The sequence below is a fragment of the Lithobates pipiens genome, unplaced genomic scaffold, assembly GCF_037356315.1.
Source record: "Lithobates pipiens isolate NorthernLeopardFrog02 unplaced genomic scaffold, aLitPip1_a1.2 Scaffold_24, whole genome shotgun sequence".
Classification (NCBI taxonomy): domain Eukaryota; kingdom Metazoa; phylum Chordata; class Amphibia; order Anura; family Ranidae; genus Lithobates; species Lithobates pipiens.
In genome coordinates, this window is record NW_027507786.1 from 19,157,567 (window position 1) to 19,182,280 (window position 24,714).

Genomic DNA, 24,714 nt, shown 5'->3' on the forward strand with positions numbered 1-24,714 from the left:
CTGGTCAGGGAGGCTGCCAAGAGGCCTATAAAAACATTAAAGGAGCTGCAGAAATATCTGGCAAGTACCGGCTGTGTGGTGACAACAATCTCCCGTATTCTTTATATGTCTGGGCTATGGGGTAGAGTGGTGAGGCGGAAGCCTTTTCTTATGAAGAAAATCATCCAAGCCCGGCTAAATTTTGCAAAGACACATCTGAGGTCTCCCAAAAGCATGCAGGAAAATGTGTTGTGGTCTGAGGAAACCAAGGTTGAACTTTTTGGCCATAATTCCAAAAGATATGTTTGGCGTAAAACCAACACTGCACATCTCCAAAAGAACACCATACACACTGTGAAGCATGGTGGTGGCAGCATCCTGCTTTTTGGGCTGTTTTTCTTCAGCTGGAACAGGGGCCAAGATAGAGGGAATTCTGAACAGTTCCAAATACCAGTCAATATTGGCACAAAACCTTCAGGCTTCTGCTAGAAAGCTGAACATGAAGAGGAACTTCATCTCTTAGCATGACAACGACCCAAAGCCTCCATCCAAACCAACAAAGGAATGGCTTCACCAGAAGAAGAGTAAAGTTTTGGAATGGCCCAGCCAGAGCCCAGACCTGAATCCCATTTAAAATCTGTGGGGTGATGTGAAGAGGCTGTGCCCAGGAGATGCCCAGATTTGCAGTGTGTTTGCAGAGAAAAGCGGGAAAATATTGCCAAGTCAAGATGTGCCACGCTGATAGACTCATCCCCAACAAGACTGAGTGCTGGAATAACATCAAAAGGGGCTTCACCAAAGTATCAGTGTGAGGCAGGCATGTACTGGCCATAGGGACTATAGGGAGTTTCCCGGTGGGCCGATGGCTCAGTGGGCCGGTTTCAGTGACAGCCAGTGGCATTGCTGGGGGAGGGGGACTTTTGGGGCTATAGCCCCGAATCTGGGGCCCAGAGTCAGCCCAGGAGTCCCCAACCAGAGGGTCCCGGCCCACTACCTGCCCTCTTTCTGGTGACCCTGATGAAAGGAGGGGCTCTCTGGGGACCCTAATGTAAGGGGAAGGCTCTCTCGGGACCCTGATGCAAGGGGAGGCTCTCTGTGGACCCCGATGTAAGGGGGGGCTCTGTGGGGACCCGGATGTAAGGGGTTGGCTCTCTAGGGACCCTGATGTAAGGCGGATGATCTCTGGGGACTCTGATGTAAGAGGGGCTCTCTGGGGACCCTGATGTAAGGGGAAGGCTCTCTCGGGACCCTGATGTAAGAGGAGGCTCTCTGTGGACCCCGATGTAAGGGGGGGCTCTGTGGGGACCCGGATGTAAGGGGTTGGCTCTCTAGGGACCCTGATGTAAGGCGGATGATCTCTGGGGACTCTGATGTAAGGGGAAGGCTCTCTGGGGACCCTGATGTAAGTGGGGGGCTCTCTGGGGACCCTGATGTAAGGGAGGCTCTCTGGGGACCCTGATGTAAGTGGGGGGGCTCTCTGGGGACCCAGATGTAAGGAGGCTCACTAGGGGCTTTTTTTGCGCAATTGCGTACAGTTTATATACTGTTTTTTGCGTGTTTGCAAAATTAAAGTGGGCCGGTCTGGATGAAGTCCAGGGCCAAATTTTTGTCCCAGTCCAGCCCTGGTGTGAGGGGTGTACAAACTTATTATAACCAGATTATTTAATTTTTTTATATTTTTACTTCCCCCCCACCTAAAAGATTTCAGTTTATGGGTAACATCAAAGATGGGAAAAGTTCTGAAACTCTGTTGCGATATATTACATTTATGTTTTTGGATTTAATGTCACTTTTAGCTTTACATTCATCCAGTTCTAATGATCTGAATCCTGTGGACATCTATCTGTGAATAGCGATGAAGGGATCTCAGTCATAGTAAAGGGGTCCCCCAGGCGCCCCCCCCTCTTCCCCTCCCCCAAAGCGGAGACTCATCCAGTCACAGCAGGAAATTCTCAGACGTGCCATGATGGATTCCGTTCAAAAATGTTAATCAGTTTGCAGAGCTCATCCAACACCTGCTGCATCCCATTCCAGAGACTCCACCGGCTCCCTCCTCGAGGTCGGGCCGGCGTGTCCGGGATTTCCGGAGTGCCGGAGTTCAGCTGATGTGCAAAATGATTGGCTCTCCTGAGGGGGTCAGGGACTGGATGACATTTAGTTTGCTCTATGTGTGCTGTGTATCATATATATATATATACACACTATATTACCAAAAGTATTGGGACACCTGCTGTTACACGCACATGAACTTTAATGGCATCCCAGGCTTAGTCCGTAGGGTTCAATGTTGAGTTGGCCCACCATTTGCAGCTATAACAGGTTCAACTCTTCTGGGAAGGCCGTCCACAAGGTTTAGGAGGGTGTCTATGGGGATGTTTGACCATTCTTCCAGAAGAGCATTTGTGAGGTCAGGCACTGATGTTGGACGAGAAGGCCTGGCTCACAGTCTCCGCTCTAATTCATCCCACAGGTGTTCTATCAGGTTAAAGGCAGGACTCTGTGCAGGCCAGTTAAGTTCCTCCACCCCAAACTCGCTCATCCATGCTTTAGTGGACCTTGCTTTGTGCGCTGGTCCAAATCATTTGGTGGAGGGGGGATTATGGTGTGAGGTTGTTTTTCAGGGGTTGGACTTAGTTCCAATGAAGGGAACTCTTATGCCCTGTACACACAGTCGGATTTTCCAATGAAAAAAGTGCAATCAGATTATGTTGTTGGAAAATCCGACCGTATGTGGGCTCTATCGGACTTTTTCCATCGGAAATCCCGACGGAAAATGTTTGAGAGCTGGATCTAAAATTTTCCGACAACAAAATCCGATCAGATCTTTTTCCGATCGTTTGTAGAGAATTCTGACGGACAAAGTGCCACGCATGCTCCGATTAAATTCCGAGACCAAAGCTATTGACTCCTAGCCACTACGTAGTCCCGTCGTGCGCAACGAACGTCACCTCGTTCTGAACGATCGTATTTTTCCAACAACTTTGTCCGACCGTGTGTATGCAAGACAAGTTTGGCACAAATCCGATGTATTTTGTTGTCGGAATGTCCGACCGTGTGCACAAGGCATAAAGGCGTCAGTATACCAAGACATTCTGGACAATTTCATGTTCCCAACTTTGTGGGAACAGTTTGGGGACGGCCCCTTCCTGTTCCAACATGACTGCCCACCAGTGTACAAAGCAAGGTCCATAAAAGCATGGATGAGCGAGTTTGGGGTGGAGGAACTTGACTGGCCTGCACAGAGTCCTGACCTCAAGCCGATAGAACACCTTTGGAATGAATTATAGCGGAGACTGTGAGCCAGGCCTTCTCGTCCAATATCAGTGCCAGACCTCACAAATGCTCTTCTGGAAGAATGGTCAAACATTCCCATAGACACCCCCCTAAACCTTGTGGACGGCCTTCCCAAAAGAGTTGCAAAGGGCGGGGCCAACCCAATATTGAACCCTACAGACTAAGACTGGGGATGTCATTAAAGTCCATGTGCGTGTAAAGGCAGGTGTCCCAATACTTTTGCTAATATAGTGTGATTGAGAGTGTATTTGTATAGTAATGAGTGTGTAACTGTTGGGGGGGGGGGGGCGCTGACCCACACGAAAAAAAAAAAACTTGATCGCTCCTGGGTCCTGTCACTTGACGAATGACACCACCAGATGACCCCGCCCCCATTACGCTTACCTGCCATTTGGCAAGTGACAGGAAGCGGCCCTTGCCCTCATCAACACCCAACCCCATGTTGAGGTCATGTTATTTGGTATGGTTCGGGGGTGGGGGGCACTTGCTTGTCCCCCCCTTTTCCTGGCTTGCTGTAGGGGTTCCCCACAAAATCCATACCAGACCCGACCCGTCGCTCGCTGGGGTTTCTCGGACTTACCGTTTTCACCAGCGCACCTGAGAAACGATCCCACGGTGCGACTGGCTGGTCACAGAGGTAAGGAGAGACCAGATTATCTCTGATCACCTCTATGGCCTTGGAGGACCGGAGCAAGGTGATGACGTCACTTCTGGTCTAGGGCGGAAGTAAACAATTTTTTTTTTTTTTTAGCAAACGATCAAACATTTATTTTTTTCTTTTTATTGTTTGTTCTTTTGCTTTTAAAAGGTAAAGAGTACCTGTCATCCTTATTTCTATTACATTCCTTAAAGTAGTAATAAAAGTGATAAAAAAATTTAAATTAAAGGGACACTTAAAAAAAAAAAAAAAAGAAATATAAAGAAAAAAAATATATAAAGAAAAAAAAAAGTAAAGCTCTGGCATCTCCGTGCGCTCACAGAAACGAACACATACGGCCGTCGCACACGCATATGTAAGCGGTGTTCGCACCACACATGTGAGATATCGCGGTGAACATTAGAGCGAGAGCGATGATTTGAGCACAAGACCTCCTCTGTCACTCTAAACTGGTAACCCAGGTGGTCGGCAAACCCCGGCCCTCCAGCTGTTTTGAAACTGCAAGTCCCACCAGACATTGCAAGACCCCGACAATCACAGGTATGACTCCTGCAGGCAGAGGCATGATGGGATTTGTAGTTTCACCACAGCTGGAGGGCCGAGGTTTGCCTACCCCTGTGGTAACCTGTAAAAATTTTAATGGAGATTTTTAAGTACCGTCGTTTGTCGCCATTCCAAGAGCGTGCGCAATTTTAAAGCTTAGCATGTAAGATATCTATTTACTTGGTGCAACATCATCTTTTCACATTTTTTTTAAAAAAAAATTTTTATTTTTTTTAGAAATTGGGGTATATATTGTGCTTTTTACTTTTTTTTTTTTTATTATTCATTAAAGTGTATTTTTTTCCAAAGAAATTGTGTTTGAAAAACCGCTGCGCAAATACAGTGTGACAAATAAAATGGCAATGATTGCCATTTTATTCCCTAGGGTCTCTGCTAACAAAAAAAAACCATATAATCTTATATAAATATATATATATATATATAAATATATATATATATATATATATATATATATATATATATATATATATATATATATATATATATACAGATTTTATCTTTCTACTGTTTCTGAGGTGGTCGGTGTCAGCTAGGATGGCTGTTATATATTTACTCTACAATGTATTGTCTTTGATGCAGCAGGTCATATGTTTATTATTATACAATGTATCATTTATTGTTGTTGCCAGTTTTCTACATACTGTGTTTGTTACATGTTGTCAATATGGACACAAACCTATGAATGAATTTTCTTATATGTTGTGCAATTATCATTTTGTGTTTTATATAGACTGCGTTTCTGTAGCCGGACATACTTCATATAAAGTCCCACCCCAGCTCTCTTTTGTTTCTAAAAAAATACAATGTTTGGCGGTTCTAAGTTATTTTTTTTTTAGGCACAAATAGTGATTTTAAACTTGTAAACAAAAAGTGCCAGAAAAGTCCTGGCCTTAAAGTCCAACACCAAAAACAAAACAAAAAAACATGCAGTTTTGCCCCAAAGAAGCTCCTGGATTTTACCACGACAGCTGACCCCACGCTCAGGTGTTAGCAAGTGACGCTACGCTCAGGTGTGAACAGGTGACGCTACGCTCAGGTGTGAACAGGTGATGCTACGCTCAGGTGTGAGCAGCTGACGCCACGCTCAGGTGTGAACAGGTGACGCCACGCTCAGGTGTGAACAGGTGACGCTACGCTCAGGTGTGAACAGGTGACGCTACGCTCAGGTGTGAACAGGTGACGCTACGCTCAGGTGTGAACAGGTGACGCTACGCTCAGGTGTGAACAGGTGACGCCACGCTCAGGTGTGAACAGGTGACGCCACGCTCAGGTGTCAGCAGGTGACGCCATGCTCAGGTGTCAGCAGGTGACGCCACGCCCAGGTGTCAGCAGGTGACGCCACGCTCAGGTGTCAGCAGGTGACGCCACGCTCAGGTGTCAGCAGGTGACGCCACGCTTAGGTGTCAGCAGGTGACGCCACGCTCAGGTGTCAGCAGGTGACGCCACGCTCAGGTGTGAACAGCTGACGCCATGCTCAGGTGTGAACAGCTGACGCCATGCTCAGGTGTGAGCAGGTAATGCCACGCTCAGGTGTGAGCAGGGGACGCCACGCTCAGGTTTGAAAAGCTGACGCCACGATCAGGTGTGATCAGGTGACGCCACGCTCAGGTGTGAGCAGATGACGCTATCCTCAGGTGTGAGCAGGTGACGTCACTCTCAGGTGTGAATGGGCCAGTCAAGAATAAAAGGATTCTTCATCTTGAGGGGGCGACAAAACCTATAGGTGTGAATGGGGGGCTAAAGTGCTTATTCAACTGGCACATGGCCCCCCAAAAACGGCGCCTACCATAGAATGCGCATGACTGCGACATTTAGCTGCACTTTGACACCAGATTAACCGCTTGCCGACCAGCCCCTGCAGTTTTACTGCGGCAGAATGGCACGGCTGGGCGAAACAACGTTAGGTTACATCGCTTTGCCCTGTGGCTACTGTGCGCACACGCGCTGCTCGCCCCCCTGGAGCCGATGCGAGTGCCTGGCAGTCACAAGCACCACCGGGCTCCCGCGATCGCTGCTGACACACCGAGAACTGGGATCTGTGTGTGTAAATGCACAATTTCCGGTTCTCTGAGGGGAGAAGAGACTGATCGTCTGTTCATACAAAGTATGAACAGTGATCTGTCATCTCTCCTAGACAGTCCCCTCCCCCTTCAGTTAGAAACACACACAGGGAACACAATTAACCCCCTTGGTCGCCCCCTAGTGTTATCCCCTTCCCTGCCAGTGACATTTTTACAGTAATCAGTGCATTTTTATAGCACTGACAATGGTCACAAAAATGTGTCAAAAGTGTCAGAAGTGTCCGCCATAATGTCGCAGTCACAATAAAAATCGCTGATCGTCGCCATTACTAGTAAAAAAAATAATAATAACAAAAATGCCATAAAAATATCCCCTATTTTGTAGACGCTATAACTTTTGCGTAGACCAATCAATAAACACTTATTGCAGGTTTTTTTTTAGCAAAAATATGTAGAAGAATACGTATCGGCCTAAACTGAGGAAAAAAATAGCTTTTTTTATATATTTTTGGGGATATTTATTATAGCAAAAAGTAAAAAATTATTGCGTTTTTTTCAAAATTGTCGCTCTTTTTCTGTTTATAGCGCAAAAAAAAAAAAAAAAAACGCAGGGGTGATCAAATACCACCAACAGAAAGCTCTATTTGTGGGGAAAAAAGGATGTCAATTTTGTTTGGGCGCCACGTCGCACGACCGCCGCAATTGTCAGTTAAAGCGACGCAGTGCCGAATTGTAAAAAGTGCTCTCGTCAGGAAGGGGGGGTAAAATTTCCCGGGGATGAAGTGGTTAAAGCTCCAAATCCAGAACGATGAGTTATTAAAGCGCCAGCCAGCGATCTCAGAAGTGAAAGTTATTTGTCGTGACAAATTAATGAATTAATCAGAGTGACGAGGCCGAGTGGACACGGCCCGTCCTCTGGAGGAGATAAGGGAGATTAAGCGTCCCCCGCCGTTCATGGCGCTGACAATGGCTGTAGTGTGGCGTCATTCTTTTTTTTTTCGGGAGTGACGTACGCTTTTCTAATGTGCGGAGTGCTGTACTGGGATATAATGATTCCGTTCATGCGGAGGGATACAATGTATCCTTGTGGACAAGAAGGTGACATTGTACGTGTGACCGATAATATTCACAGATCTGAGAGCTCATTATAAAGAACGCCAATATCATCAACTTCTCTAAATTCCACCGATCTTCTTAAGATTTAACCAGGTACAGGCCGGAAGATTTGCCCCCCTTAATGACCAGGCCATTTTTTGCAGTACGGCACTGCGTTGCTTTAACGGACGCTGCACCGAAACAAAATTGGCGTCCTTTTTTTTTTTCCCCGCACAAATAGAGCTTTCTTCTGGAGGTATTTGATCACCTCTGCGGTTTTTATTTTTTTGCGCTATAAACAAAAAAACAGCGGTGATTTTGAAAAAAACAAAAAAATATATATATATTTTTTTTACTTTTTTACTATAATAAATAGACAAACAAAAAATAAAAGAAAAACAAATTTCTTCATCTGTTTAATCCAATATATATTCTTCTACATATTTTTGGTAAAAAAAAAAAAAACGCAATAAGTTAAATCTCTCCCCTGTTTTGGAGACGCTATATGGCATTTTTATTATTTATTTGTTTTTTAACTAGCGATTTTTAGCAGGACTGCGACATTGCGGCGGACAGATCGGACACTTCTGACACTTTTCTAGGACCAGTGAGATTTAGACAGCGATAAAAGCGCACTGATTACTGTGTAAATGTCACTGGCAGGGAAGGGGTTAACACTGGGGGGGCGATGAAGGGGTTAAGTGTTCCCTAGGGAGGAGTTTCTAATTGTGGGGGGGGTGGGACTGACTGGAGGAGGAGAAAGATCGCTGTTCCTAATCACCAGGAATCACTCTCTCTCCTCCCGTTGTCAGCACTGGGATCTGTCTGTTTACATTGACCGATCCCTGTTTTGGCTCTCTTTCCCGCGGGTGTCTGACGGACACGCGCATCAGGTCCCCCCCCGCCGTGCAGCGGGCGTGGGCGCCTGCTATGGCCTTCAAAGGAACCGACGTACAGCTACGCCGTTTGTCGTGGGAAGGAGCCGACCTGCCGCAGTATAATGACGGCGGCTGGTCGGCAAGTGGTTAAAAAACTTTCACGTGTTGAGATCCATATTTAAAAAAAAATAAAAAATGGTAAAAAAAAAACCTGAAACAAGACAACAGAAAACCCAGCTACATAAAAGATCACAATGTTTCTAAGATCCGTCTATAGACTCTCTGAACCTTAAATGTGTGGAGCAATTCATGTTTACCTACGGTATATATACGGAAGTGACTGGAGTTCTTTTAATTTTAATTTATTTTTAATACATTTTGTTTACTTTTTTAATTATATATAATTTATTGCTATCACAAGGCGGATATGTGATTGCATTGGGCTTGTGACAGGTCCTCTTCACATCAGGGATCCATTAAGCCCCCGGTGTCTCCCTTGCCACCCCCCCCTCAAACACTTCAGCTAACCAAGCACAGATCCTGCATGATTAGCTGCATCCTCAGCTAAAGTTGCCTGGTACTGACAGCTCGAACCCGGAAGGGCCATAATACACATGACTTCAGGGTTCATCAGTTGCAGGGGGATCCCTAATCCCGCGGTCCCAGGTTCTTTCGAAAAAATGGGAGAGCCTGGGAACCATTGCTTTGGTGTGTGTGTGTGTGTGTGGGGGGGGGGGGAGGGGGGTGCACCTTTAATTCCACAACAGGAATTATACCCCGTACACCTTTTGGGAGAAGCTACAATTCAAGTGAATGGGGGCCATTCTGCAAGTGCGTGCTTGTATGGGGGGCAAGGTGGTAAAGCAGGCAGTGAGGAGGTGACACCGCTCCTCCTCGCCGCCTGTGAAATGCTCTCTGAAGAGCGATCTGTGCTATTGTGAACGAGCCCTAAAAAGCGATCGCGTTTACCTGTAAGCTCATCGCTGGCTCCAATAATCAATACCAAGAATTAAGCGTTTGCATATCAGAAGGTTTATAAACATACATTGGTGGACAAGGGGTTGAAGCTAACCTTGGCCCCGCCCTCTCCCACCTCCTGAGAGATTTCATTGGCCAGTAAGGCTGTCCTTCGCCAGGGACCAGGACAGAAGGGATTGAGATCTGCATATAACTTCAGCTGCTTCATCTCTGGATCTGCCGGTCTCTCTGATGTGGTTTTTCGGAGATTCTGCTGGTGTTCCCCCCTTCTGCTTGGTCTCAGATTGATTTGTTCAGTTTTGTGATGACTTTAAAGATGAAGCCTCGGGAACCCGGAATTATTAGAGAGGAAAGTAAAAAGCAGAGCTAAGAAAAATTCCACCCCTGACTTATCATAGCGATCAGATCAATGCCCAGACCAACGGTCTAATATGTATTTTTATAACCTGTAAGTAACCACGTTATATTTTGTTCTTGTAGGACAGAGTCCAACAAATTTAAGAAATCTCCCATAAAAGCTAGAAACTATACAGAAGAGCTCTGAGGCCATCCCAAAAAAAATAAAAAATTCCAAACACAATTCTGAGTTTGAAATTCAGATTTCTGGGATTGAAAATTTGAATTCTGGGATTAAAAATCAGAATTCTGAGTTTGGAAGTCAGAATTCTGAGATTCAAAGTCAGATTTCTGAGATTAAAAATTAGAAGTCTGAGATTAAAAGTCAGAAGTCTGAGATTAAAAGTCAGAAGTCTGAGATTCAAAGTCAGATTTCTGAGATTCAAAGTCAGATTTCTGAGATTCAAAGTCAGAATTCTGAGATTCAAAGTCAGATTTCTGAAATTAAAAAATTAAAATTCTGAGTTTCAAAGTCAGAATTCTGAGATTAAAAATTAGAATTCTGAGATTAAAAATTAGAATTCTGAGATTAAAAATTTGAATTCTGAGTTTCAAAGTCAGAATTCTGAGATTAAAAATTAGATTTATAAAGTTAAAAATCAGATTTCTGGGATTCAAAGTCAGAGTTCTGGGATTCAAAATCAGAGTTCTGGGATTCAAAGTCAGATTTTCTGAGGTTAAAAGTCAGATTTTCTGAGATTCAAAGTCAGATTTTCTGAGATTCAAAGTCAGATTTTCTGAGATTCAAAGTCAGATTTCTGAGATTAAAAAATTAAAATTCTGAGTTTCAAAGTCAGAATTCTGAGATTAAAAATGAGATTTATAAAGTTAAAAATCAGATTTCTGGGATTCAAAGTCAGAGTTCTGGGATTTGAAGTCAGAGTTCTGGGATTTGAAGTCAGAGTTCTGGGATTTGAAGTCAGAGTTCTGGGATTTGAAGTCAGAGTTCTGGGATTTGAAGTCAGAGTTCTGGGATTTGAAGTCAGAGTTCTGGGATTCGAAGTCAGATTTTCTGAGATTCAAAGTCAGATTTTCTGAGATTCAAAGTCAGAATTCTGAGATTCAAAGTCAGAATTCTGAGATTCAAAGTCAGAATTCTGAGTTTCAAAGTCAGAATTCTGAGATTAAAAGTCAGATTTTCTGAGATTCAAAGTCAGATTCCTGACATTAAATATCAGATTTCAAAAGTTTAAAAATAATTTGCGATTGGAAACAATTGTGAATAAATGTTAACAGGTGATAAAGCCCATCCAATAAAGTGACATCCAACATGACAGTATATATCATGCACCAAAGGAAAAGTGATGTGCAGAAAGATGACTTCCACTTCCAGTCCTACTGCCGCTTACCGACTCCCTATGATCTCCTATTAGGGGAGATCACAAGCGCTTTTGGCTCTATACCCAGGCAGGGCCTTGAATGGACACAACAACAGCATCTTCACAGACTTCCACCACTCAATGAGGACACAATGAAACAGGGTGCCCAAGAAAAAAAGAAAAGCTTCCATAGAATAAAATCTTAGGGTTTTTTAATGTTAAAAATCGTAGTACACTACAGTTATGCATAAAAATAAGCCGGCCGGCTCAAAGTTAGCAACCCATCACTCCTGCACAAACGTGGTGACGTCAACAAGCCGCTCCTCTCTACGTGTTTAGTCACAGATGACGTCGTCCAGGGGCACGATTTCTAAAAAAATAAGTCTGAATTCTGAGATAGAATTCTGACATTAAAAGTTAAAATTCTGAGATTCAAAGTAAGAATTCTGAGTTGGAAAGTCTCACAATTCCGAGATTCAAAAATTTGAATTCTGAGTTTGAAAGTTAGAATTCTGAGATCAAAAGTCAGATTTTCTGAGATTCAAAGTCAGAATTCTGAGATTAAAACATCAGATTTCTGAGTTTCCAAGTCAGATTTCTGAAATTCAGTCAGAGTTCTGAGATTCAAAGTCGGAACTGATATTCAAAGTCAAATTTCTGAGATTAAAAATTAGAATTCTGATATTCAAAGTCCGATTTCTGAGTTTCAAAGTCAGATTTCTGAGATTAAAAGTCAGAATTCTGAGTTTGAAAGTTTATTCATTCTCCCCCCTCCCAGCACCATTTCCCCCCACCTAGCCCAAATCTTCTCCCCCCCATCCCCCTCACAACACAAATCCCCCTAAATCACCACTCTTAGCACCTCCCCCAAATTTCCCCTCCTAGCAAAATTCTTACCCCCTGCAGCCCCCCAAATTTCCCCTTCCAACACAATCCCCCCCCCCAATCTTGCAGTGCCCCCTCCACCTTAAGTGATACCACAGTGCCCAGGGCAGTCACCCCTCCTGCCCACCCCCTTGTCCTGGCCTTGGTTATTACCCTGTCACACGGGCTTCTGATGGAGACTACAAGTGGCCATTTCAGCACACAGCACAAAGACATGAACCGCTGTTGTCACCATCAGGAGACCCGTCCTGAGAAAAGCAATGTAGACAGGAAGCGGCTGCAAAGAGGCTGCAGGAGATCAGCATCGAGGCGCAACAAAGTAGGAAAAAAAAACATGAAATTAGGATTTCATAAAAAAAAAAAAAAAAAAAAGCAATGGTTTATAATAAACCCGGATCTGTTGTCGTCAGTTGGAGTTTACTTCTGCTGTCAGTTGTTTATGTAAAGATTCAGACTTAGGAATGGGTTAACGTCACCAAATCACAGCCTTTACACAACAGTCATCCGTCATCACAATGATTGTGCAATCCCCCTCCCATCCCCCCCCCCATTCCCCAAATCCGTCACTAAATAAGGAAAAAAAAAAAGGATTGTTAAAATGAAACCATATGACCATCCGGGCAGGACCGGTCCGGAGAACTCTCTGCTGTTTTCCACAGAAAATAAGTAAACATTTCGGAATCGGCCTCAGAGGCAAATTCACATCGCGTATTGCTAACATCTGGCGAGGGAGCCGTAAGAGCGCGCTGCTGGTGCCCCCCCCCCCTCCACTGCGGACCCCGGATCCCAGAGGGGTGATACCTGGAGGGCTATGGTGAGTCAGACTATTGGGGGGATGGGGGACTGTCAAATGGCGTGCCCATCACCCGCTGTGGTGCTTGCACCGTGTGGGTGATGGCACTGGTGGGCCCAGAATGGCATCTTAAATATTCAAATGACTTTCTCAAAACTTTGTTCACAATCCTCCAATCGCACGCAACAAAAAAATGATTATTATTATTTTTTTATCCTCCTTGCAAGCCATTGGGTGCTGCAGGTGTACCCCGCTTCACCGTTTTATATTCAGTACAATCAGTGAACGATCAGTACTTCTTTTGAAAAAAAAAAACTTAAAATATTACAAGCCGAGACAGCCCAGCAAAGAGCGTTTCCAGAAGGAGCCCAGCAAATGGTTTCTCTGCACGGCCAGTACAGGCTCTTCGAGTGTCCTCCGATCCAGGATGAAATATTTGGGTTTTCACTGTTGGTGTGAAGGATGGGAAGTTCTGCACATGGCCAGCTAGAAAAATATTGCCCTGATAAATCATGCCCTTATATTGACCAATCCTGCTCAGGCTTGTGTAGCTATCTGTGATGGGGGGAGGGGCAAGTGCAAAGGCCTCATCCGGGGGGGGGGGGGGGGGCACAGGTGACAAATTATTCTGGGTGTGGCTAATTTGCAGTAGTATTTCCAGTAGTGGAAGCTAAATTCTTACTTGGATCCTTATTCTTATTATAAAAAAATAAAAAAATCTAATATATCTATATATATATTTATAAAAAAAAAAAAAAAAAAAAAATATATATATATATATATATATATATATATATATATATAAAAGATTGTATGTATGTGTATATATATATATATATATATATATATATATATATATATATATATATATATATATATATAATGATTGTATGTATGTGTATATATATATATGATTGTATGTATGTGTATATATATATATATATATATATTAGTATCCAGTTGGTAGAAAAAAATACATATATAAAGAGATATATATATATATATATATATATATATATATATATATATAAATAAAAAATAAAAAAAAATATATATATATATATATATATGTAAAAGATTGTATGTGTGTTGGCAAAATATCTGCTCCTCAATGGCCACCATCCAGGATTTAGTCAGAACTGTCATCATGTCCTCCTCACTCACATCTTCTCGCTCTTTGGCCGCGCTTTGTCTAACATCTGTCATTGCTGTTTATTGTTTTCAGCACTTGGGAAAAAAAAAAAAAGACATTTTATCTAAACATTGCATCACGTTGTATCTCTGCCAAATGATTTTTTCATTTGTTTATTTATTGTTGTGACAAATATCCACAATGTGTAATAATAATGTTTGTTTATTTAGATTTTATATTCATCTTCAAATCCCTCCTATAGAGATTTCTGATTTTCATCTTCTCTGTTTTTTTTCTTTTCTTCCTACATAGTTATATAGTAAGGTTGAATAAAGACACCAGTCCATCCAGTTCAACCTGAGTGTGTGTCTACAACTGTCCCCAATCCAGTACATTGTGTCTCATTAAGATGTGAGTTCCCACCCTTCCTGTGCTGAGTTCCCGGGTCTATACGCCCGCTGTGCCCATTATGAGGGGTTCTCATCGTCCCTGTGCTGAGTTCCTGGGTCTGTACACCCGCTGTGCCCATTATGAGGGGTTCTCACCATCCCTGTGCTAAGTTCCCGGGTCTGTACACCCGCTGTGCCCATTATGAGGAGTTACCACCCTCCCTGTGCTGAGTTCCCGGGTCTGTACGCCCGCTGTGCCCATTATGAGGGGTTCCCACCATCCTTGTGCTGAGTTCCCGGGTCTGTACACTCGCTGTGCCCATTATGAGGGGTTCTCATCATCCCTGTGCCAAGTTCCCGGGTCTGTACGTCCATTGTGCCCATTATGAGGGGTTCCCACCATCCCTGTGCTGAGTTCCCGGGTCTGTAGACATGCTGTGCCCATTATGAGGGGTTCCCACCATCCCTGTGCTGAGTTCCCGGATCTGTACACCCGCTGTGCCCATTATGAGGGGTTCCCACCATCCCTGTGCTGAGTTCCTGGGTCTGTATACCCGCTGTGCCCATTATGAGGGGTTCCCACCATCCCCGTCTTTAATTCCCAGGTCTGTACACTCGCTGTGCCCATTATGAGGGGTTCTCATCATCCCTGTGCCAAGTTCCCGGGTCTGTACGTCCATTGTGCCCATTATGAGGGGTTCCCACCATCCCTGTGCTGAGTTCCCGGGTCTGTAGACATGCTGTGCCCATTATGAGGGATTCCCACCATCTCTGTGCTGAGTTCCTGGGTCTGTACGCCCACTGTGCCCATTATGAGGGGTTCCCACCATCTCTGTGCTGAATTCCCGGGTCTGTACACCCGCTGTGCCCATTATTAGGGGTTCCCACCATCCCTGTGCTGAGTTCCTGGGTCTGTACGCCCACTGTGCCCATTATGAGGGGTTCCCACCATCTCTGTGCTGAATTCCCGGGTCTGTACACCCGCTGTGCCCATTATTAGGGGTTCCCACCATCTCTGTGCTGAGTTCCTGGGTCTGTACGCCCACTGTGCCCATTATGAGGGGTTCCCACCATCTCTGTGCTGAATTCCCGGGTCTGTACACCCGCTGTGCCCATTATGATAAAATCTGTTTTATGCTACATAACAGTTGAAAGTCAAAATCAGCCTTGCAGTGGGTGGGACTTCTTTGTAAACTGTGAGGAGGAAAGGGAAGGTACAGCTTAGGGCAGATACCCCCCATTAGGGAGAATAGTGACAGGAAGGTGGAACAATGGGGCAGGCCGCGCTTGCGTATGTAAGCGGCTGTGAAAATCTTTTTTGGCGGGTATGTTAGTTCCCACACAGTGTGTTCCGTCTGTACAGCTGCCATTGCCCTTTAATGCTCCTGTCACATGCAGTAAAAAAAAAAGACATATTTCACTCCCTGGGGGTGAGAGTGGATTCCTATTGGCGTGATTTGGGGAAACTCTGACTTAGTGAAGTGTGAAGAGGACAATGGGGTCCTGTCACTTGCGGTGCGGGTTCTGTCACACATCTGGCTCCCGGCGCTGGCTCGGCGTCCCTCTGCGGTGACTCACAGCGCCGCGTCCAACGTGTGTCTTCAATTTGGGGCACCGACGCCTGCAGCGCCCATCTACTTTGTTTTCTGCATTCCTCTCCGGTTCTGGTTCACATTGTTCTCTTCCAGGAATTCCACACAAATTTTTGTTTTTTTGGAGCGTGTTGGAGGCATCTAGGGGGGGATGGGAGAGATGAGACGTGTGTACGGAAAATGGATTCCGAGAGAATTCCGCTACACGCTAAGGTTTGATCTGCTTATATCTTGCCCAGGGGCGGGCAGAAGGGGGGCCGCTGCCCCCTGAGCGCAGTGTGTGTTGTAGGTAAGCGGAGCGCCGCAAATTCCTTCTACTATATGGCTGACAGGAGTAGTGACAGCGGCAATACTACATCTGTCAGGCCTGCGCTGGAAGCGGTAAGGAGAGGAGGAGAGAGCCGGGAGGAGGTGCAGGCTGTGCTCTCTCCCCCTCCTCCTCATAAGCTTGCACTGAAGGGGGGGGGCACAATTTGGTATCTTTGCCCTGGCCACTGGATGATCTTGTCCTGGCACTGATTTTGCCAACCATGGTTTCCCCTCCCCCTCATGAATATGCTAATGACATCTTTAAAGTAAAATATTTCCATTTTGATTCCATACATTATGTTAATCCCAATGATGTCATCACTGGGTCTCTGTTCTTCTCAATGGAATACAACCTTTGCATTATCATTATATACCTGATTTTAGGCCCATTGACATCATCACCGGGTGTCTGTGCTTCTCTAGGCAATGCAGGCAGATCCTGGCTGGTGGGCGGGGCTAGCAGGGGGGTTGTACATAGCTTCCTAATAACATGCCCCCCCCCCCCCCCAGCCTCAGTATTTAGATGCAAGCAGTGGGAGGAGTTATGCAAATATCAAAAAAGCCTTGATGGGTGGAGTCAATCTGGAGGAGTGAGTGTTCCTAGGCAAAGGTGTATTTGCATAGGTAACGCCCACATGTGATGCTGAGCCTCCGTGATCGAACTGAAATCCAATGAATGAAAGGGGCGGGGCCAGGGACATTCAGGCTGGGGGAGGAAAGGGCTATGATGCTGGACGTCTGCAGGAAATGAGGGGGGAGGGGCTCTTTCTGCAGCTTCTAATGCACATTGTGAGAAGCTCACAGTGTGCAGTGAAATCAGAGGAAGCCAGGAGAGTAGCCGGTACACCTGTGCAGGACTGAAGGGGAGGCCGGAGTTCTCCTTTTAATTAGCATGATATGGTCATTAGCCCGGAGTTCCTCCTTAATAGTGTGTGTACTCAACCCCCTCCCCCCTCACCGGTTCCCCGGCTTCATTTCGGTGTGTATTGTGATTCTCCCAACAAAGAATTTTCACCTCCAAATAGGGACATTTGGCAGCCGGGATCCTCTGGAAAAACACAGCGAGATCCTCCCCCACCCCAAACACAATCTGCGGCAGGACGAGGATCTGACAAGTTTTGTCTAATTGGAAGCAAATTTAAAGGACACGTCCCGTTCCGGGCCGGTGCTGTCCGGGGACACCTTACATGTCACATCTGGATATTCTCTGCCCAGAAAATTCCTGGTTTAAAAGGAAACTTCTAGGAAGCCAAACCCCAACCCTGGCATGTGGTGGTGCCATGAGCCCACCCAATTATTCTCTGTGAGAGGACAGCTGCTTGTGATTGGATCAGACAGGAGGAATAACCAATCATCAAACAACAATGGCCTACTGCCACCATGCCCCTCCCCTGGCCTACTGCCACCATGCCTCTCCCCTGGCCTACTGCCACCATGCCCCTCCCCTAGCCTATTGCCACCATGCCCCTCCCCTAGCCTATTGCCACCATGCCCCTCCCCTAGCCTATTGGCATCATGCCTCTCCCCTGGCCTACTGCCACCATGCCCCTCCCCTAGCCTATTGCCACCATGCCTCTCCCCTGGCCTACTGCCACCATGCCCCTCCCCTAGCCTATTGCCACCATGCCCCTCCCCTAGCCTATTGCCACCATGCCCCTCCCCTAGCCTATTGGCATCATGCCCCTCCCCTGGCCTACTGCCACCATGCCCCTCCCCTAGCCTACTGCCACCATGCCCCTCCCGTGTTCTAGTACCACCATGCCCCTCCCCTGGACTACTGCCACCATGCCTCCCCCTAGCCTACTACCACCATGCCCCTCCCCTAGTGCCACTATGCCCCTCCCCTGGCCTACTTCCACCATGCCACTCCCCTAGCCTACTACCACCATGCCCCTCCCCTACTGCCACCATGTCTCTCCCCTAGCCTACTGCCACCATGCCCCCCCTTCTGCCACTATGCCCCCCCCTTCTGCCACTATGCCCCTCCCCTGGCCTACTGCCACAATGCCCCTCCCCTAGCCTACTGCCACCATGCGCCTCCCCTGGCCTACTGCCACCATGCCCCTCCCTTGTACTACTGCCACCATGCCCCTCCCCTGGCCTACTGCCACCATACCCCTCCCCTGGTCTACTGCCACCATGCCTCTCCCCTACTGCCACCATGCCCCTCTCATGGCCTACTGTCACCATGCCCCTACCCTACTGCCACCATGCCCCTCCCCTGGCCTACTGCCGCCATGCCCCTCCCCTTGCCTGCTTCCACCATGCCCCTCCCCTGGCCTACTGCCACCATGCCCCTCCCTTTGTGTTGCCACTTGTCCGGGATTGACCCGGACACTCCGGGTTTTGACTCATGTGTCCGGATTTTACTCTGCCTGAAACCTGGACACGTTATTCAGACTGGGCTGTGGCTCCCCAAGTAGCTAAGATTAGTCACACACAAATCTCCCTCCTCTGTCCTCCTGCCGCCATGCCCCTCCTCTGGCCTTCTGCCACCATGCCCCTCCCCTGGCCTTCTGCCGCCATGCCCCTCCCCTGGCCATCTGCCGCCATGCCCCTCACCTGGCCTCCTGCTGCCATGCCCTTCACCTGGCCTTCTGCCGCCAAGCCCCTCCCCTGGCTTCCTGCCGCCATGCCCCTCCCCTGGCCTCCTGCCGCCACACCCCTCCCCTGGCCTCCTGCCACCATGCCCTTCTCCTGGCTTCCTGCCACCATGCCCCTCCCCTGGCCTCCTGCTCCTGCATTTCCTCAGGCTCCCCTACCCCAGTGATTAGACTGTACATTGTAACTTTGTAAAAGGAGGAGGAGTCATTTCCTCAGTCTCCCCTCCCCCCAGTGATCAGGCCGTACATTGTAACTTTGTAGAAGGAGGAGGAGTCATTTCCTCTGTCTCCCCTCCCCCAGTGATCAGACTGTACATTGTAACTTTGTAGAAGGGGAGGAGGAGGAGTCATTTCCTCGGTCTCCCCTCCCCTGGTGATCAGACCGTACATTGTATCTTTGTAGAAGGGGGAGGAGTAATTTCCTCGGTCTCCCCACCCCCGGTGATCAGACTGTACATTGTATCTTTGTAGAAGGGGCGGGGTCATTTCCTCAGTCTCCTCTCCCCCAGGGATCAGACTGTACATTGTATCTTTGTAGAAGGGGGAGGAGTCATTTCCTCAGTCTCCCCTCCCCCGGTGATCAGATTGTACATTGTGTTATCTGATTCCTGTGATATGATCGATCACGGCTGTCATTCCTGAGCAGAATTCCGAGACTCTGAGCGCCATTCCTTGTGATGTGATTGGCCGCTCTCTCTGGCCCTCATAACAGACTGAATGATGACAGGACAGTCCCAGCGATGGCGGCCTTCTCTCTGCGTCAGACGCTTCTCCAGCGATTTTCTGGTTCATTTGATTTCCAGGATGAATCTGATTAGTGTGTATTGATTGGAGTATAATGAGAACTCTTCCGGCTTCCATGATTAACTTCTGATCCAATAAGGAGGTCGCAGGAAGTTCACACTGGATGGCGCCAATCGAGGACTGTGCCAGTTAAAGAGAACCAATCGATGGAGGCCGCCATTTATATTTGGGGGGGGGGGGGTGGTGATATATGGGGAATGGGATGGTGATATATGGGGGGGTGGTGATATATGGGGGGATGGGATGGTGATATTTGGGGGTGGTGATATATGGGGGGTTGGGATGGTGATATTTGGGGGGGTGGTGATATATGGGGGGATGGGATGGTGATATATGGGGAATGGGATGGTGATATTTCGGAGGGTGGTAATATATGGGGGGATGGGATGGTGATATATGGGGGGGGTGGTGATATATGGGGGGATGGGATGGTGATATATGGGGGGTGGTGATATATGGGGAATGGGATGGTGATATTTGGGGGGGGTGGTGATATATGGGGGGATGGGATGGTGATATATGGGGGGATGGGATGGTGATATTTGGGGGATAGGGTGGTGATATATGGGGGGATGGGATGGTGATATATGGGGGGTGGTGATATATGGGGGATGGGATGGTGATATTTGGGGGGTTGGTGTTATATGGGGGGATGGAATGGTAATATATGGGGAGATGGGATGGTGATATTTGGGGGAAGGGTGCTGATATATGGGGGAGTGGGATGGTGATATTTGGGGGGTGGTGATATTTGGGGGGATGGGATGGTAATATATGGGGAGATGGGATGGTGATATTTGGGGGGGTGGGATGGTAATATATGGGGAGATGGGATGGTGATATTTGGGGGGTGGTGATATTTGGGGGGATGGGATGGTAATATATGGGGAGATGGGATGGTGATATTTGGGGGAAGGGTGCTGATATATGGGGGAGTGGGATGGTGATATTTGGGGGGTGGTGATATTTGGGGGGATGGGATGGTAATATATGGGGAGATGGGATGGTGATATTTGGGGGGGTGGGATGGTAATATATGGGGAGATGGGATGGTGATATTTGGGGGGGGGTGATATTTGGGGGGATGGGATGGTAATATATGGGGAGATGGGATGGTGATATTTGGGGGGGGGTGATATTTGGGGGGATGGGATGGTAATATATGGGGAGATGGGATGGTGATATTTGGGGGGAGGGTGCTGATATATGGGGGGGTGGGTGTTGATATTTGGGTGGAGGGTGGTGATATGGGGAGGGTGGGCTGTTGATATATGGGGGGGATAGGATGTGATATATGGGGGGAGGGAGGTGATATATGGGGGGATGGGGTGGTGATATTTGAGGGGTGGTGATATATGGGGGGATGGGGTGGTGATATTTGGGCGGTGGTGATATATGGGGGGGGGGGTGGGGTGTTGATATTTGGGGGGAGGGTGGTGATATGGGGAGGGTGGGCTGGTGATATATGAGGGGATAGGATGTGATATTTGGGGGATGGGATGGTGATATTTGGGGGGATGGGGTGGTGATATTTGGGGGAGGGTGATATTTGGGGGATGGTGATATGTGGGGGGATGGTGATATATGGGGGGATGGGGTGGTAATGTGTGGAGGGATGGGGTGGTGATATATGGGGGATGGGATGGTAATATGTGGGGGGAGGGGGTGGTGATATTTGGGGGAGTGGTGATATGTGGGGGGGTGGGGTGGTGATATTTGGGGGGTGGTGATATATGGGGGATGGGATGGTAATATGTGGGGGGATGGGGTGGTGATATGTGGGGGGATGGGGTGGTGATATTTGGGGGGGTGGTGATATGTTGGGGGATGGGGTGGTGATATGTGGGGGATGGGGTGGTGATATGTGGGGGGATGGGGTGGTGATATTTGGGGGGGTGGTGATATGTGGGGGGATGGGGTGGTGATATGTGGGGGGATGGGCTGGTGATATGTGGGGGATGGGGTGGTGATATGTGGGGGGATGGGGTGGTGATATTTGGGGGGGTGGTGATATGTGGGGGGATGGGGTGGTGATATGTGGGGGGATGGGGTGGTGATATGTGGGGGGATGGGGTGGTGATATGTGGGGGGATGGGGTGGTGATATGTGGGGGATGGGGTGGTGATAGGTGGGGGGATGGGATGGTGATATGTGGGGGGATGGTGATATGTGGGGGATGGGGTGGTGATATTTGGGGGGGTGGTGATATGTGGGGGGATGGGATGGTGATATGTGGGGGATGGGGTGGTGATATGTGGGGGATGGGGTGGTGATATGTGGGGGATGGGGTGGTGATATGTGGGGGGATGGGGTGGTGATATGTGGGGGGATGGGGTGGTGATATGTGGGGGATGGGGTGGTGATATGTGGGGGGATGGGATGGTGATATGTGGGGGGATGGTGATATGTGGGGGATGGGGTGGTGATATGTGGGGGATGGGGTGGTGATATGTGGGGGGATGGGATGGTGATATGTGGGGGGATGGTGATATGTGGGGGGATGGGATGGTGATATGTGGGGGGATGGTAATATGTGGGGGGATGGGGTGGTGATATTTGGGGGAGGGGGTGGTGATATGTGGGGGGAGGGGGTGGTGATATGTGGGGGGATGGGGTGGTGATATGTGGGGGGGTGGGGTGGTGATATGTGGGGGGATGTGATTTGTAGGGGGATGGGGTGGTGATATGTGGGGGGTGGGGTGGTGATATGTGGGGGGATGGGATGGTGATATTTGGGGGACGCTCGCGGTGTAGAGTAATCTGGTCATGTGATCTGTGAGCTCATTCCCGTTTTTCTCTCTCCCGGTTGCAGGTACTTCTCTACGCGGAGGGCGGGGATGACCATGACCGCCAACAAAAATGCCATCATCTGTCAGGCCGCCGGCGGATGTAGAATCCCGCGCAGTGCTGTGGGACGGTAAGTGTCATCACTGCGTCATAAATACCGCTCAGTCTGTAGATGAGAAAGATATTATTATTATTATTATTATATGTTATATTGCTCTGTAAAAAGATAAAAATAATGTTTAGACTTGAGATGGGCTTCAGAAGTAAAGCATGCACCTTGTTCATTCTGAGCTTGTCTCTCACCCAGAGAGCTTAAAAAGAATGCATGCACCTTGTTTATTCTGAGCTTAAGTCTCATGCAGCCCACAGATGAGGCACAATCTCAGATTGCACCCTGACTGTTGGTGTCTATAGCCCCTGAGGCCGCGTACACACGCGGGGACTGTTTGCCCAACTTTGTCCGTCAAACAGTTTCAGCAAACAGTCCGCTCAAAATTAGCATGGACGGACATGGCCACACACGACGGACGAACAGTTTGCTGAAACCGTGCGCGATGACGTGAACGGCACGTACGACGGGACGAAAAATACGACGTCCTATACACTGCATTATAGCTTTCGGCGTGTAAAGCCTTTCTGAGCATGCGCGGAACTTAGTTTGACGAACAAGCCTACACACGAGGGAACTGTTCGCTGAAACAAAGTTTCAGCGGACAGTTTTACGGAAATTCCGAAAAACCTTGTCCGTCAAACTGTCCGCTGAAACTGTCCGCTGAAACTGTCCGCTGAAACTGTCCGCTGAAAGCCCACACACGAGCGGACTGTCCGCCCAAACACTGTTCAGCGGACAAGGTTGGGCGAACAGTCCCCGCGTGTGTACGCGGCCTGACAGTCATCACATGCAAAACATTCTACAGGCTGGTTGTACTGAGATTGATGGATATTGATGGATCAGTACAACCAGCCTGCCCATGGGTGGATTAAATCTCGGCCTGGTCTCCGCTGAACTGGCTGGGATTCGATCTATCTGTGGCCGGCTTTACTGCAGAGCATTTTAAAAAAAAAGCATGCACCTTGTTTGTTCTGAGCTTGTCCTTCACACAGAGGGCTTAAAAAGTAAAGCATGCACCTTGTTCATTCTGAGCATGTCCGTTACTCAGAGAACTCCAGGACGGTGCTCTGTATCTCTCTGAAACGTGGCTGGCTGGGGATTTTCTGGCTCTTGGCTCCCCGCTGACAATCGCTGTCATATGAAGTCACGGGATTGAGGGGGTCGCGGTCCCTTTTGAGCGGATGGTTCCTGCGGTTGCGGCGCTGGGTTGCGGTCCAGTGATGCCGGCTCTGGTGTCTCTCCGACAGACTCTTTATTTATATGGTGAACAATCGGCTCATTGTGTGACCTTCAGAAAGTGTTTATCCCCCGACCGTCCTCCTCCCGGCCATGTCATGTGTGTGATGGAGGCGAGGGGATCCGGGGGTTCTGGGTAGGGGTGTGGAAGCCATGATGGGTGAAGTGTACAGGTTATTAAATCTGATCTCCGGAATTATAATTCCATCGATCGTGTGACTTCTTCTAGAACCTTCTCCCAGATCTGTGCAGTCATCCAGTGTGAGACTTCCTGTTATAAAGACCGCTCGGTGCTGCCCCCTCTCCTTATGCAGGGGGACTGGTCTAGTCTCCGCCCACTCCTGTCATTTCCTGTAGTGGGTGGGTCCTGTTTTATCATATTTATTTATGGTGATGTATCCACCAATGGTAATAAACATTGGTGGATAAGGGGCAGGAGGAAACATTTCCTCATCACACATACACCACACATCACACATACATCACACATACATCACACATACACCACACATACACCACACATACACCACACATACACCACACATACACCACACATACATACATCACACATACATACATCACACATCACACATATACACCACACATACACCACACATCACACATCACACATACATCACACATCACACATACACCACACATCACACATACATCACACATCACACATACATCACACATACACCACACATCACACATACACCACACATCACACATACATCACACATACATCACATATACACCACACATCACACATACATCACACATACACCACACATCACACATACACCACACATCACACATACACCACACATCACACATACATCACACATCACACATACATCACACATCACACATACATCACACATACACCA

General features: G+C 47.6%; 1 pseudogene across 1 annotated transcript in view; it reads left to right on the top strand.

Annotated features, from left to right (window-relative positions):
* Positions 1 to 12,660: 12,660 nt before the first annotated feature.
* LOC143929588 (DENN domain-containing protein 2B-like) overlaps positions 12,661 to 24,714 on the top strand; it is a 47,979-nt pseudogene continuing 35,925 nt past the window's right edge. Inside the window, exons 1-2 of the transcript XR_013262546.1 lie at positions 12,661 to 12,881; positions 22,502 to 22,606. The product of XR_013262546.1 is annotated as a DENN domain-containing protein 2B-like (transcript). The remainder of the gene's footprint in view (positions 12,882 to 22,501; positions 22,607 to 24,714) is intronic.